The sequence below is a fragment of the Lissotriton vulgaris genome, chromosome 4_1 (assembly GCF_964263255.1).
Source record: "Lissotriton vulgaris chromosome 4_1, aLisVul1.2, whole genome shotgun sequence".
Lineage (NCBI taxonomy): Eukaryota > Metazoa > Chordata > Amphibia > Caudata > Salamandridae > Lissotriton > Lissotriton vulgaris.
In genome coordinates this window covers 1,159,083,255-1,159,095,482 of record NC_141691.1, presented here as the reverse complement: position 1 = coordinate 1,159,095,482, position 12,228 = coordinate 1,159,083,255, and the positions used below count along the sequence as shown (strand labels likewise).

Genomic DNA, 12,228 nt, shown 5'->3' with positions numbered 1-12,228 from the left:
CTTCACCGTTCAGCAGTCTGGTGGCTCCAGGAGAACACCTTCGCATGCAAAACCCAGCACCTTGATGTTAGTGGTAAAGGGGATGTTGATCGTCCTGCAGGCCTTAGATTACAACAATCTTGGCAGTCGACGATCTAGAGCAAAAGAAGGTGAGCGGCCCACTGGCTGAGGTAGTCAGGCGAGAAGACAGGAAAACTGCAGGCAGTTGCCAGCCCGGATGAACCCATACCGGGCAGCCAGACTCCAGAGCAGGAAGCAAAGGACTCCGCAGCAGCGAAGGAAGCTGCGAGGAAAGAGAGAGGCACCGGAGAACCGGAGGTGCCAGTAGCCTCTGTTAGGCTCAAGATTAATATGATGACATGTCATCATAAATTAATTGGTCCAATTACCCAGCCTTCTCAGATTTGTGCAAATCTTTAAACAAATGCAGCAATATGGGCCATCCAGAAATCCTAATTACTTGAGGTGAGCCTACATTTTCTCCTAAGGAAATCGCTTCATGTTCCTTTATCCTGACTTTTGAGGGAATATATCAGTCTACGAATTAACTCTCCAAGAAAGTCGATTCTCTACCTCACTACTTAATTTCCCAAGCATGTCCTATTTTTTTAATCAAAAAAGCAACACAAGGCAGCTGTTCAACTTAAATGCCAAAACTACAGTTCTGTGTACAAGAGGGTTCCCATCTGATATGCTCAAGTGGCAAGCACTCATCAGTGCATTGCCATCTTGATGGTCCTTTTGGGGCTTTCTCCATGGAAATGATGGAATGCACATTTTCCAAACATGTACTTTGATTATAAAACAAGTGTGGATTTAATCCACTCTCTGTAAGGGATAAGTCATGGGTCCTTTATAGGTATGTTATACATTTTGTGTATGTACTTGATGGTGCATAGAATGACGACCATTTATAGTTGTGGCTTTCAAAGTATGGTCCGGGGGCGCATGCGGCACTCATGACCTTCACGTGTTCACAGCCAAATGACTGCATTTGGCTGCTGCTTACTTCAGAAAGCATCAACATTCGAAAAGATGTTCAAGTGGCAGCGTTCATTTACAGGCTAACTGAAGTAAATGAAAAGATGGAACTCAGGTGTACAGCAAGACTTAATTTAGGAACAGATTAACTTTTAGGTTTCACCTGAACAGCGCTTGTGCTGTGTATGTGAAGTCTGTTGTTCGTATATAAATCTTAAAAGGGGTCTATACACCGTCCTTTCTTTTTATTGGTTCTTGTGCTTGCCACTTACTTTTCCTCTATTTCTACTGGCTTTCACACATTCTTTTCTGTTGTTCCTTCTGTGTTTCCTCTTCTCATTGTTGGAAGGCCCAAGTACTTCTTTACATCCACCGAACTTCTTTGCAAGGCTGCTCTCTTGATGCCGACAAAGGTCAGTGTTCTAGTGTTCTTTCTCTCCAGTATGCACCTCAGCGGCACTATGTGTTCAGCCCCCTTTTTTAATACAGTGAATTCACACATACGGCTGCTGCTTTCTTAAAATATTTTGTAACATGTTTTTCATTTACCAGCGCTCCCCAGTTTCTCTCAGACTCCATGTTTCTCCTTCCCCATGTCCTCACTCCCATGGCAGCTTGTTTTAAGAAGACAGCTGACAGGGAGGCCTACACCCGCCTGCTGTGTGTGGCAAACCTGCCCTGTCTCTGCCCTTGAAGTGATCTGCTAACTGTGACCAGGGCAGACCTGGCTTCTGACAAGGGAGAAAGGCGCTGCTCTCCCTCTTGTGTTAGCCACTGCATTTGGCTTTGGCCAGAGTGCCCCTAGAAGCTCCCAGGGATGTGGTGGGTACCACGGTTCAGCAGTCCTGCCTCCTGCATGCTACTGGCAAGGCACCAACCCCCTTCTCTTGCACACATGCCTCCTTCCAAGAAGAGTAGTGACTGCTTATAAAAAATACTCAGACTCCCTGTCTCTCCTTCCCCACTTCCTCACTCTCAAAGCATATTGCTTAAAGGAGACAGGAAACAGGCAGGCCTTTCAGGCCTAATTGTAATCCTTCCTGGCATAAGTTATATATCTTTGGCATAACTATAGCCATGCTTGCAATTTTATTGTGCATTCTTAGCATTAAGATATCCGACCCTGGCGTAATAATGTAAATTTACGACATACTGTGGACACCCTTGGCCTATGTCTGGCCATTTCTGTCTGGAATTAGACTGTACACCTCTGGTATAATCATAGCATAAATATGTCCACACATAGCATAATAGTAATGGCACCTGCTAAAATGTTGCCCATTACAGACACATTGGGCCCGATTCACAGAATGAACTTAAGACTCAATCCTAAACTTACTACTATTTTGGTATTCGCAGAATGCACTTACTACTTTTGGCATTCACTGAATAAACTTACTACTTTTGGTATTCACAGAAGTTAGGATTTTGTCTTAAGTCTGTCTTGATGAGATGAGATTACGCAAGCAATACATGCGCTAAAAATAGGCAAAGCTCTTAGGCCAAATGGTATTCCCATTGAGCTCTATAAATTGAAGCCCGACAAATTTGCTCCACACCTGAAATTGATGTTTGAGGAGTCACTTGAGCGCGGACTCTTACCGAGGGATCAGAGAATTGCCACTAAAGTCACAATACACAATGAGGGAAACCCCATACTGACTGTACCCCGTATAGAACGATTTCCCTCCTCAATGCTGAACCTAAAATTCTGGCCAAACTTCTGGCTACCCGCCTGCTTAAGGTGATAGGCACCCTACTGCACCCTGAGCAATCTGGCTTTATGCCACACAGGAACACGGCCCTGAACTTACGCAGGATTCACTGTGTGCTGGGCAGAGCTTTAACCCTGCAGGAGTCTGCTGTGATTGTGTCACTAGATGCGACCATGGCATTTGACACAGTGGAATGGCCGTATCTTTGGGCCGTTCTGGTAAAATTGGGATTTGGGCCTAAATACAATCAATGGGTGCGACTTCAGTATCAGGAACCCTTGGAGCAGGTTGTAGTCAACAGCAAATTGTCAGCCGCATTCCCACTCAGCTGTGGAACCCGCCAGGGCTGTCTTCTCTGTCTCCTTTTGTTTGCCCTCGCCCTAGAGCCATTGGCGGCCTGGATCTGACAGGACCAAATGATCAGGGGGCTAAGATGGTCCCCCGGATTGGAAGACCGTATTTCGCTCTATGCGGATGACATTCTACTCTATCTGGCCTCCCTGTTGAAATCCCTGATAGTGGTTCTGGATATCCTGGTGGTGTATGGTAGATTCTCCAGCTTTGCGATTAATTGGGGTAAATCCTTGGTAGTTGCCCTAATAGGAGAGCCCCCTATTCCCTCTGGAAACTGCCCAAACCAGATCAACACAATGGGGTTCACATACCTCAGCATCTTTATCTCTCATGATTCCTTGGTTCAATATGCCCGAAATCTCCTTCTGCCACTGCACAGACTCAAAAAGACATCAGAAGCTGGAAATCGCTTCATCTTTCCTTACTGGGTAGAGCGGCATTGTTTAAAATGATGTCTCTGCCCCGTTTTCTCTATGTCCTGCAAAAAGCTCTTGATTCGGTACCCGCACAATACTTTAAAGAAATAGAGGACCTTTAGAGAGAATTACTCTGGAATGGTAAACCATATATCGCCTTAAAAAAATTGACCCCTAAATGGTACGATGGAGGCATAAGCCTTCTGGATATTAAAATATACTACTGGCCTGCGCACTTAGCTGCCATAAACCATGGAACGTATGGACGGGGCGACGTCCCAGGCTATGCCATGGACAAATGGCTCCTCCCTGGAGGAAATTATAACAGGCCCAACAGATATATCTTGACAGGCTCCACCAGACACTCAGTTCAGATTTGGCATGATGCAACCAACTCTCTTGGGTGGGGACGTAAACCAATAATGGCAACCCACTTTGGGATTCTGAATCGCTGGGCAGCCTATGGAGAGCAAAACGTTTTGACAGATGGGACCTCATCGGCATTATGCAAATTAAGGGCCTCTGAGGGGGAGGGGGAGTCAAATCCTTCAACACACTACAGGTTGAATATGAATTAGCAGCTTTGGAATACTTCCGCTATGCCCAAATCCTTCACTCACTGTGAGCGCTCCTTCCGGCGGGCACGGCCCCTCCTGAGGTCTCAATCTTAGACGATAGAATCCTATGTAGCCACTTCCCCTAAAAGACGATTTCCCTAATATATAAAAAACTAATAAACAATATGACCAACCCCCTTCAGGTGTTGAGGGAGAAGTGGACGGGAGACGGGATTGAGATTGATGACGAAGATTGGCAGGAAGCAGTGTCATCTCCTAGAGTGGTCGCCATGCCGGCACGCCTCAGACTGGTACAACTGAAAATCCTCCACCGTGTGTACATCACAGGGCCACGTTTGGTCCATATGGGTGTCATTGCCAAGGGAGACTGCAGGAAAGGGTGCGGTCAGCTAGAAACCTTTTAACACATCATTTGGGAATGCAAATTTGTTCGTGTTTTTTTGGACAAGTTATACAAGGTAATATTCACCGTCCTGCATGCCCGTCTTTCGCCGGCGGTGAGATGCTGCCTCCTCAAACATTTGGGAACCCACAGACCTTAACACTCACCAGACACAATGGGCCACCCTGGGATTCATGATAGAGAAAAGAAACATAGCTCAATTGTGGGGCACAGCTAAACCACCTATGTTAGAGGCATGGGAGAAAGATCTCGATTGGTGTATGTTTAGGGAGAAGACGGCATATGTCGCTAGGGGTTGCCCCAAAAAGTAGGCATTTATCTGGAGCCCTTGGAATGGTTATCGGAGTGAGATCTCTACGCCGCCTGAATGCCCTGAACTGTATGCCCCGGGAAACATCCTTTACAACGCAACTTTTACCATGCAGTGCCTTTACATCGCAACTTTTACAACGCAAACCATTACAACGCATTGCGCTGGGGAGCGCTCTAGGATACGTAATAGATTTAATTTACTATCCAACACCTTCCCTACTATTCACAGGGACTGGAGTTGGAATAGTAAATTAAACTATTCACTATTCAGCACCCCTCAACACTATGCGTTGTAAAGGCATGCGTTGTAAAACTTGCGATGTAAAAGCATGCGTGGTAAAAGCATGCGTTGTAATGTCATACATCCGTATGCCCCTCTACACCATGATGTTCCCTTCTTATGTTGAAATGTAACCCTTATCATCAACATGTCGGTATTGTTTATTACATTTACGGTGTCCTCTGTATTGTCTATATGAACCGATGCTAGTTTCAATAAAAAGAATTGTAGAAAAATGACAAGCAGAGAGAACATGTTTCTTTTTTCACTCATTAGATGGAGAAAAGCTAAAATCTTTCTGCATGTGTCTATACATTTCGAGATACTTCAGCTTCTATTTTTTTATGACATGTATTGAACTATTTCTAATATCTGTTTGCAACAAATATCTAACAGGTTTTTGATGTGTTTAATTTTGCACTAAACGTTTTATGTCATGTTTACAAACATGCTCGCTCTTTCATATGAAAGAGCTATGCACCAAGGTTTTAAGTGGTTTTTGGTAAAGGTGATGGTGTGACCATGTATGATGTGAAAAAAAGTACCCCATGGCATACATGATAAGGATATTGCAAGTCACCTCTGAGTTCTATAACCTTATAAAAGAACTCGGCCATGTTCCTCTATATGGTTATGGAACACCTCTGTGACATGCAATATCTTTTAATGAGCCGCAGGGGGTTCATTATCCCATATACAATACACAGGATTCTGCAATCTCTGTAAAAAATTGTATCCCTGATTTCTTTATAAGAGACAACTTATGACACACTCAGTTGCCTATTATAAAACAATTATGCAGTCTCTTGACTGTAATACGTTATTACAGTTGGGTTCTGACAACACAATGCCTGCTTCATTCCATTCTGTGAATATCATATGAATGCCTATTACGTCAAATTGTGCATGCCTGGTCTTTTTCAATGTTTCATTCTTGGTAATTTTGATTGACTATAGTATTAGTTTTGATTTACTCCAGTTGATTGGTTCTACATGTCAATACTCCTGCAAACAAATTTGACCTTTCCTGAAGCGATTCCCCTTTTGGTCATTGTCCTATACTATATTTGATACCCAAGCTCACAAGGGGTTACTGGGTTGTATATTCCTTTTTTTTTTACTGCCTGCAGACTGGGGAAAAGCATGTCAGGTCCTGGGGAATAGTTACAACAGCCGTTTACAGAACAAAAATCGAAGGTGGCTTTTCTTTGTTCTACTCTGTTTTCTAGCTTTGCAATGACAGGCAGAAAGAAGATATTTATGACACTTGTTTTTATTACTCTGTTCAGGTAATTATAGAAAAGTTAAAATCCTTCTGGTGTTTCTATACATTCCAAGCTATTCCGCCTTTAAGAAAAATTACTTGTATTAAATTGATCCAATCATCTTTTTGCAACAAATGTTTAACTGATTTTGTGATGCGTTTAGTTTTGCAACAGAGATTCTATTTTAATTTTTCATGTTTGCAAATGTGCTATCTCTTTTATACAAAAGAACTACACACCAAGGATTTAAGTGGTTTGTGGAAAAGGTAAAGGCATTACCATGTATTACAAGAAATAAAGTACCCCTGTTGTATATGTAAGGATATTGCATGTCACTTTGGAGTTCCACAATCTTATAATGGAGCTCGGCCTTCGGCCTCTTTCCTCCATATGATCAAGGATCACCTCTGTGACTTGCAATATGCTTATAATATAGAGCAGGGGGCATTACATACTTAACAGTTGAATGTAGTTCAGTGCAATAAAAGCATGGAATCGTTTTAGGAGTCTTGTCTACAAATTTACTAGAATCTTTATGATACAGAGACCTAACTAGCTTACAATTTCCCCAGAGGATCTACCTTTTCTAACCTCTCCATGTCATAACTGGTACGTTAGTGGCCGTCCTATGTGGCTTTCTGCATGGTTCAGTGCCAGCCACCTGGAATTTGAACTGTGGCATGCCAATCCCTTTTTACATGTGGTATTCTGAAAGGCAACATGGTATCTATTTTAAACAGTACAAATGCCTTTTATGCTAATTCAATAGGCCCTTGGAGACAACAAAGCACAGAAATATAGCAGTAACAAATATTTGGGGGTTAAAAATAGTGCACACACCATGCAAGGAAGATTCCTCACTACCGCAGAATGAGATACAATCATAGAGAGCACCAGCCTTCCCGAGTCACAGAACTTGGTTGACTCAAGTGTAATTCTCGCTTTTTACAAAACCAGGCCAACGTATGAATGGAATGCACACAAGCTGCATGGCTCAGGTTTTTTGTCAGGAATTCTTCTTAATTTGAGATGGTGGCACCAAAAATAGAAGATGGCATCCTGAACTGTACTCTCACACCTGATAGTGCCTAGACAAACAAAAGGGTACCAGAGACACATCATGAGTGGGTGGTAACAGCTGTCACCAGTTTCTCAGGTTACCTCAAGTGCTATGGGGCTCTTTCAACCATCCATGAAGTGTTCTGACATTCCACTCCAGGGTGTACCTTTTGGCGCCGTGCACTTGGGCAATGCCATGGTAGGCGTGGAGATACTGGCCCTACATTCTATGACCAAGGTGGCACTCTAATTTTATATCATCACCAAGAAAAGGCATTGTGGCAGTAATAGTTGGATACGTCAGAGAATCATAGAGTATGTGAGCTGTGACACCCTTGGCCAGAAGGTCTTGCAAAGTAGTACACGTTGGGTAATTGGAGGAGTGAGGAAAAAAGCAGATGGTAGGGAGGACAGGGATAGCAGTCAGACTCATAGCAGTCAGAGACGTGTATAATAAAAGAGCAACAAAAACTCCCCTACCCAAACGATGAGCTAGGTGCTGTTGTCTTTCGAATGTTGTGGTGCTTAAGAAATTGAAATGCAAACAACAAACAGTTTTAAAATGAAACCACAACTGACTACCTCACGTAACCAGTTATTTGATAAAGCAAAATCTGCCCAGTGTAGACAGTGACATTCAAGCTCGAAAACAAATTGTACCAGTAGGCAGCGCCATCAATTCTCCAGACAACACCTTGGAACAAGAGACGTCACACATCTGTGTTGGTCGGTCACACAATCACAGAAAGGAAACTAATCCATCGTGTAGAGAAGCCAGAGTGGCCCAAAGAGACGAAGAGAGAGTGGTGCGTGACCGAGACAAATGGAAGCAACCATGAGCAGAACGTGGCCCAGTGGACGCTTAGGAAAATGTGGCTCAAATGTTAATTGCGATTGACACATTTCGTGTTTGTTGGTGCAGCCAGTGTATAAGTGCAATGGGTGGTTGATTTCATTGGAAACATTGATTACAAATGTCACTTAATAGCGTTCTCGTGAAGCACGTGGGGCTTCGATAAATGGCGCATTTCCCGAATAGTGAAAATCATGTCCAGTAGTCTCAAATTCAGGAAGCAAAGAAGGCGGAGGAGGGGTCAAATACGGAATTTGTTCAGGAGAATATCGTGTGAGCAGATCGCTATCAATAATGCCCCTGCTTGGGGCCATAGAAAAAATAGACATCAAATGATACAGAAACTGCCCGGCTCGTTTCTACAGGAAACTTAAAGCTTCTGTCAGGTCCCCAGAGCACGCACGGGTCATATTTTGTTATTACCTTTCCTGTCTACGTTGTTCAGTGTTTTCATTTGTTCCAGCCGACGATGTCTTGGCAAATTTGCAGCTGGTGCAAATATCCTGTAAGGTCGGCAGAACGTGGGCCGTTTTCTCACACCCGTGTCTGTTTTTCTCCAAGTGTCACCCATCCTCCCACTAGAAAAAATACATTGGTTTATATTTGGCCTGAGTCGGGGTTTGACTGATGTCTTGTCAGGGTCTGCTTTATGGCGCAATCGAGTAGTTCTTAAACGCTGGCTGCTCATTATTTACATGCTTGCAAGGTCGCATTTTACCCTTGAACTCTCTCTGGCACACTGCTTTAGGAGCCCAGAATCCCTTGGTGACCTCATGCCTCTAGCATTGAGCATTTTTCACTCTCACCACACTTGCTAAGAAAAAACAAATTACGTTCACTCTTGCTTTTTTTCATTTAAGGATTTGTAGAGCACGACAGCTACTCCAAAGAGTGTATCTTATTCTGCACACTCACTCTTATTTTGCTCACTGCTGCACTGTAGTTCTCTTTTCCTTTGTTGGACTGTGACACTGGCAGGTAGGTATGGCCTTTGGCACCTGTGAGCTGGACAATTGCCCAGGGCGCTGGTTTCCAGAGAGGCGCATCAGTTGCTTGCTCTAGTTTCCCTGCAACCTGAGTCCGAAGAAAAGTGTTTAAACACTGTTTCTAAAGGCTCCTGGTGTCCGTCTCTGCTTTTTGCCTGTTTTCTTTTTTGATGCCACTCCTATATCTCTCCCCCTCCCCACCACCTCATCTTCCTCCCGGCTCTCCCAAATTTCAGCAACAAAAAAAAATTCACAAGGACGAGTGTGGGGGGCACATTTGGTTTTACCAGGGTGGGCAAAGGTCAGATTGCCTCAACACTTATTTTCTACTGCATGGTGTCGACATGAAGACCCTGGACAATTGATAGAGGGCCGATTGAATAATACATCCCTTTAGGTGTGTTCTCTGGGCTGTGCACCTATCAGTACATTCCTGTACTGAAGATCAGACGTACATAGTATTCAATAGAGCTCAGAACAAGTGACTCTGCATACTATCTTTTCATTTGATTTACTAGTTCCCAGTTCACTCGATAATGCAAGCTAAATTGGCAAAGGGGGGCCCTATTTCTAAAGATTTGGTTGACATTTACTCCTGTAGTACTCCTGGCTTTCTGCGGAATCCCAGGAGCAATCCAGGAAAAACCAAGAATAGGCCCAACTAACTTCTGAAATTCAAGAGTAAGCGATGAAAGAGTAAACCACAGATAATCACAGTAAAATCTTTGTGAATAAACCGTATATCCTACGTAGACATAAAAATAAGTGCGTGGTCCAAAATGGTACAATAGGCCTTTGAGAATTCATCATCTCACAGGCATGATAGACTTTAGGCTGAGCATGGTCTCGTGAGGGGTGCCCCCCTTCCAACATGTGACATATGTCACTGTCTTCAGAGGAAGAGCAACTCGTGATAATAGGCCTGGCTGGTGGATATATTATGCCCACCATGATGTCTTGTTGACTGTAGCAGGTAGTCACGTGATAGCTGCGACACTGTGAAAGGATGAAAGTGGGGAAATGAGAGCACACTGTCCAAACTGGCACAATGCTTGAGCACCTCAGACCTGCACTATCTGTATGGATACTAGCAACTAGATAAGTGGGTTAGTCTCACACTAATCAAATTATCCTAGCCAGTTACCACAGTCTGCTAGGTGACAGAGCACATCATATTATTGCAAGCAAGTTATGGTATTATGTTAGGCTATGTTATGCCATGCTATGTTATGCTATGTTATGTTATTGTGTGGTATGTTATATTATATTATATTATGTTATGTTATGTTATGTTGTGTTGTGTTATGCTGTGCTATGCTAAGCTAAGCTATGTTATGTTTTGTTGTGACATGTTATGTTGTGTTATGTCATGTGATTGTCATTAAAGTCCAAAGTCTTCGTGTCTTCTATGTGCTCCTCGTTATATAGTTCACTATTACGTCCTCTGTATAACGCACATATAGAAAGAAGCATCATTTAATAGGTCCAGTATTTGTCATCAATCTACAGATGATATGACAAGCTTTCATTCATACACAGGGACACTTCCAATGTGAACAACAAAATAAATCATGTTGAGACTACTTAAAACTGAAAGGCAGCATAATTTATTTTTCATGTAAACAACCCAGGTCTTAAAAATACCTGGGGGTATGGAACCAATGATGAACTTTTAGTAGGAAGGGCTGCCATTAAAAGCGCCAACTGACGACAGATTTGTTTTTTAGCTTTATCTACCGGCGACTACGTTTCCAGCATGTGACCGCTGGGGTGGGGGGGATTAAAATGAACGCCCGAATTCAATTAGCCCACTTACCTTTAGTATTGGTTACCTTTTTTTCTATGTCATTCTAAGTCCAAATATCAACCCGATGCAATTGTGTGACTCGCCATCTCTTTCATGTCTCCCCTCTCATTTTAGTTTCAAGATACATGTCATGCATTCAGGAAACGAAGCAACACAACCCGCATCTGGCAATTTATACTCAAAAATAATATAAAGGTACCTTTTCGGGCAATCCACGAAATAGGCTTGTCTTGGGACAGTTATGTAAGGCAGGCGCTGAAAGTCCCCGGTTATGCTCTTGTTAACCCCAGGGTGGCAAGGACAGAGTGACAGAGGCGGTCATCTCCTCCTGTCACCGTCCTCTGCAATGAGGAATCCAGGTTCCACTCCCTGTGGTCTTATCCCGACCTCCACAGACCCTCGTCCGCTGTTCAACGCACCCCCGCAGCCTGGGCGCCGCTATCCGTGTCAGAAAGGATGGCACAGGAAAACAGCCATTGGGATATTACAACGACCAAAATGGGAGTGCGAAGTTCTTAATTCTTTCGGACAAGAAAAACAGCAAGCACGCTATCCCCACAACTTGCTGAAGGAGCTACCGGGAGAAGCAGGAGTGATAATACCACGGGCACGATCCGGAGACGCAGCCTGCCCTTCTGACAAGCGCATATTAATCAGCACACACAGGAAAAAAATCACCAGGGCACTACTCAAACAGGAACCAAAGCCAAATCCGAAGGATGCAGCAGCACACGCGTGACAAGATCCTCACGTCCTGTGCTGCCCCTGGCCAAGATGTGTCTGGCACTTGTCAGCAGCAGTTCACAACGAGCGTGCTGCGGGCTACCTGGGCTGACTCGCCCTAACCGCTGGCCATGAAGTTAGAGCGCGCGCAGGTGGCGCGTGGGTGCGCGGGTGCTGTGGGCGCAGCTGCTCGCGGTCCTCGGAGAGTCAGTCAGCCTTCCTCAGCTCTGTGCACCTCCAGCGCGCGCCTGGGCTGCTGCCGGGCTCCGCTTCTGCAGTCCGGAGCGGCGCCGCCGATTGGCTGCCACTAACTGCTTGTCTGCCTGCCTCCCTGCTCCCCCTCCCTTTCGACCATTCCGTCTCTACCTTTTCCCTCCCTGCCCCTTTCTCGCCGGCGTTTTTCTTTCACCTCAGTCGTCTCCCGGTGGCAAAGCGCGAGCCCTCCTCCCAGGCTGGCAGGCACCTGGAGGCGCAGCGCTGGCCCTCGCTAGCCTCC

General features: G+C 44.5%; 1 protein-coding gene across 1 annotated transcript in view; it reads right to left on the bottom strand.

Annotated features, from left to right (window-relative positions):
• The window catches only part of CDH18 (cadherin 18), a 2,230,955-nt gene extending 2,218,983 nt beyond the window's left edge, over positions 1 to 11,972 (bottom strand). The window contains exon 1 of the mRNA XM_086965396.1: positions 11,209 to 11,972. The gene's annotated coding sequence lies outside the window, so the exon portion shown is untranslated. The remainder of the gene's footprint in view (positions 1 to 11,208) is intronic.
• Positions 11,973 to 12,228: the final 256 nt, after the last annotated feature.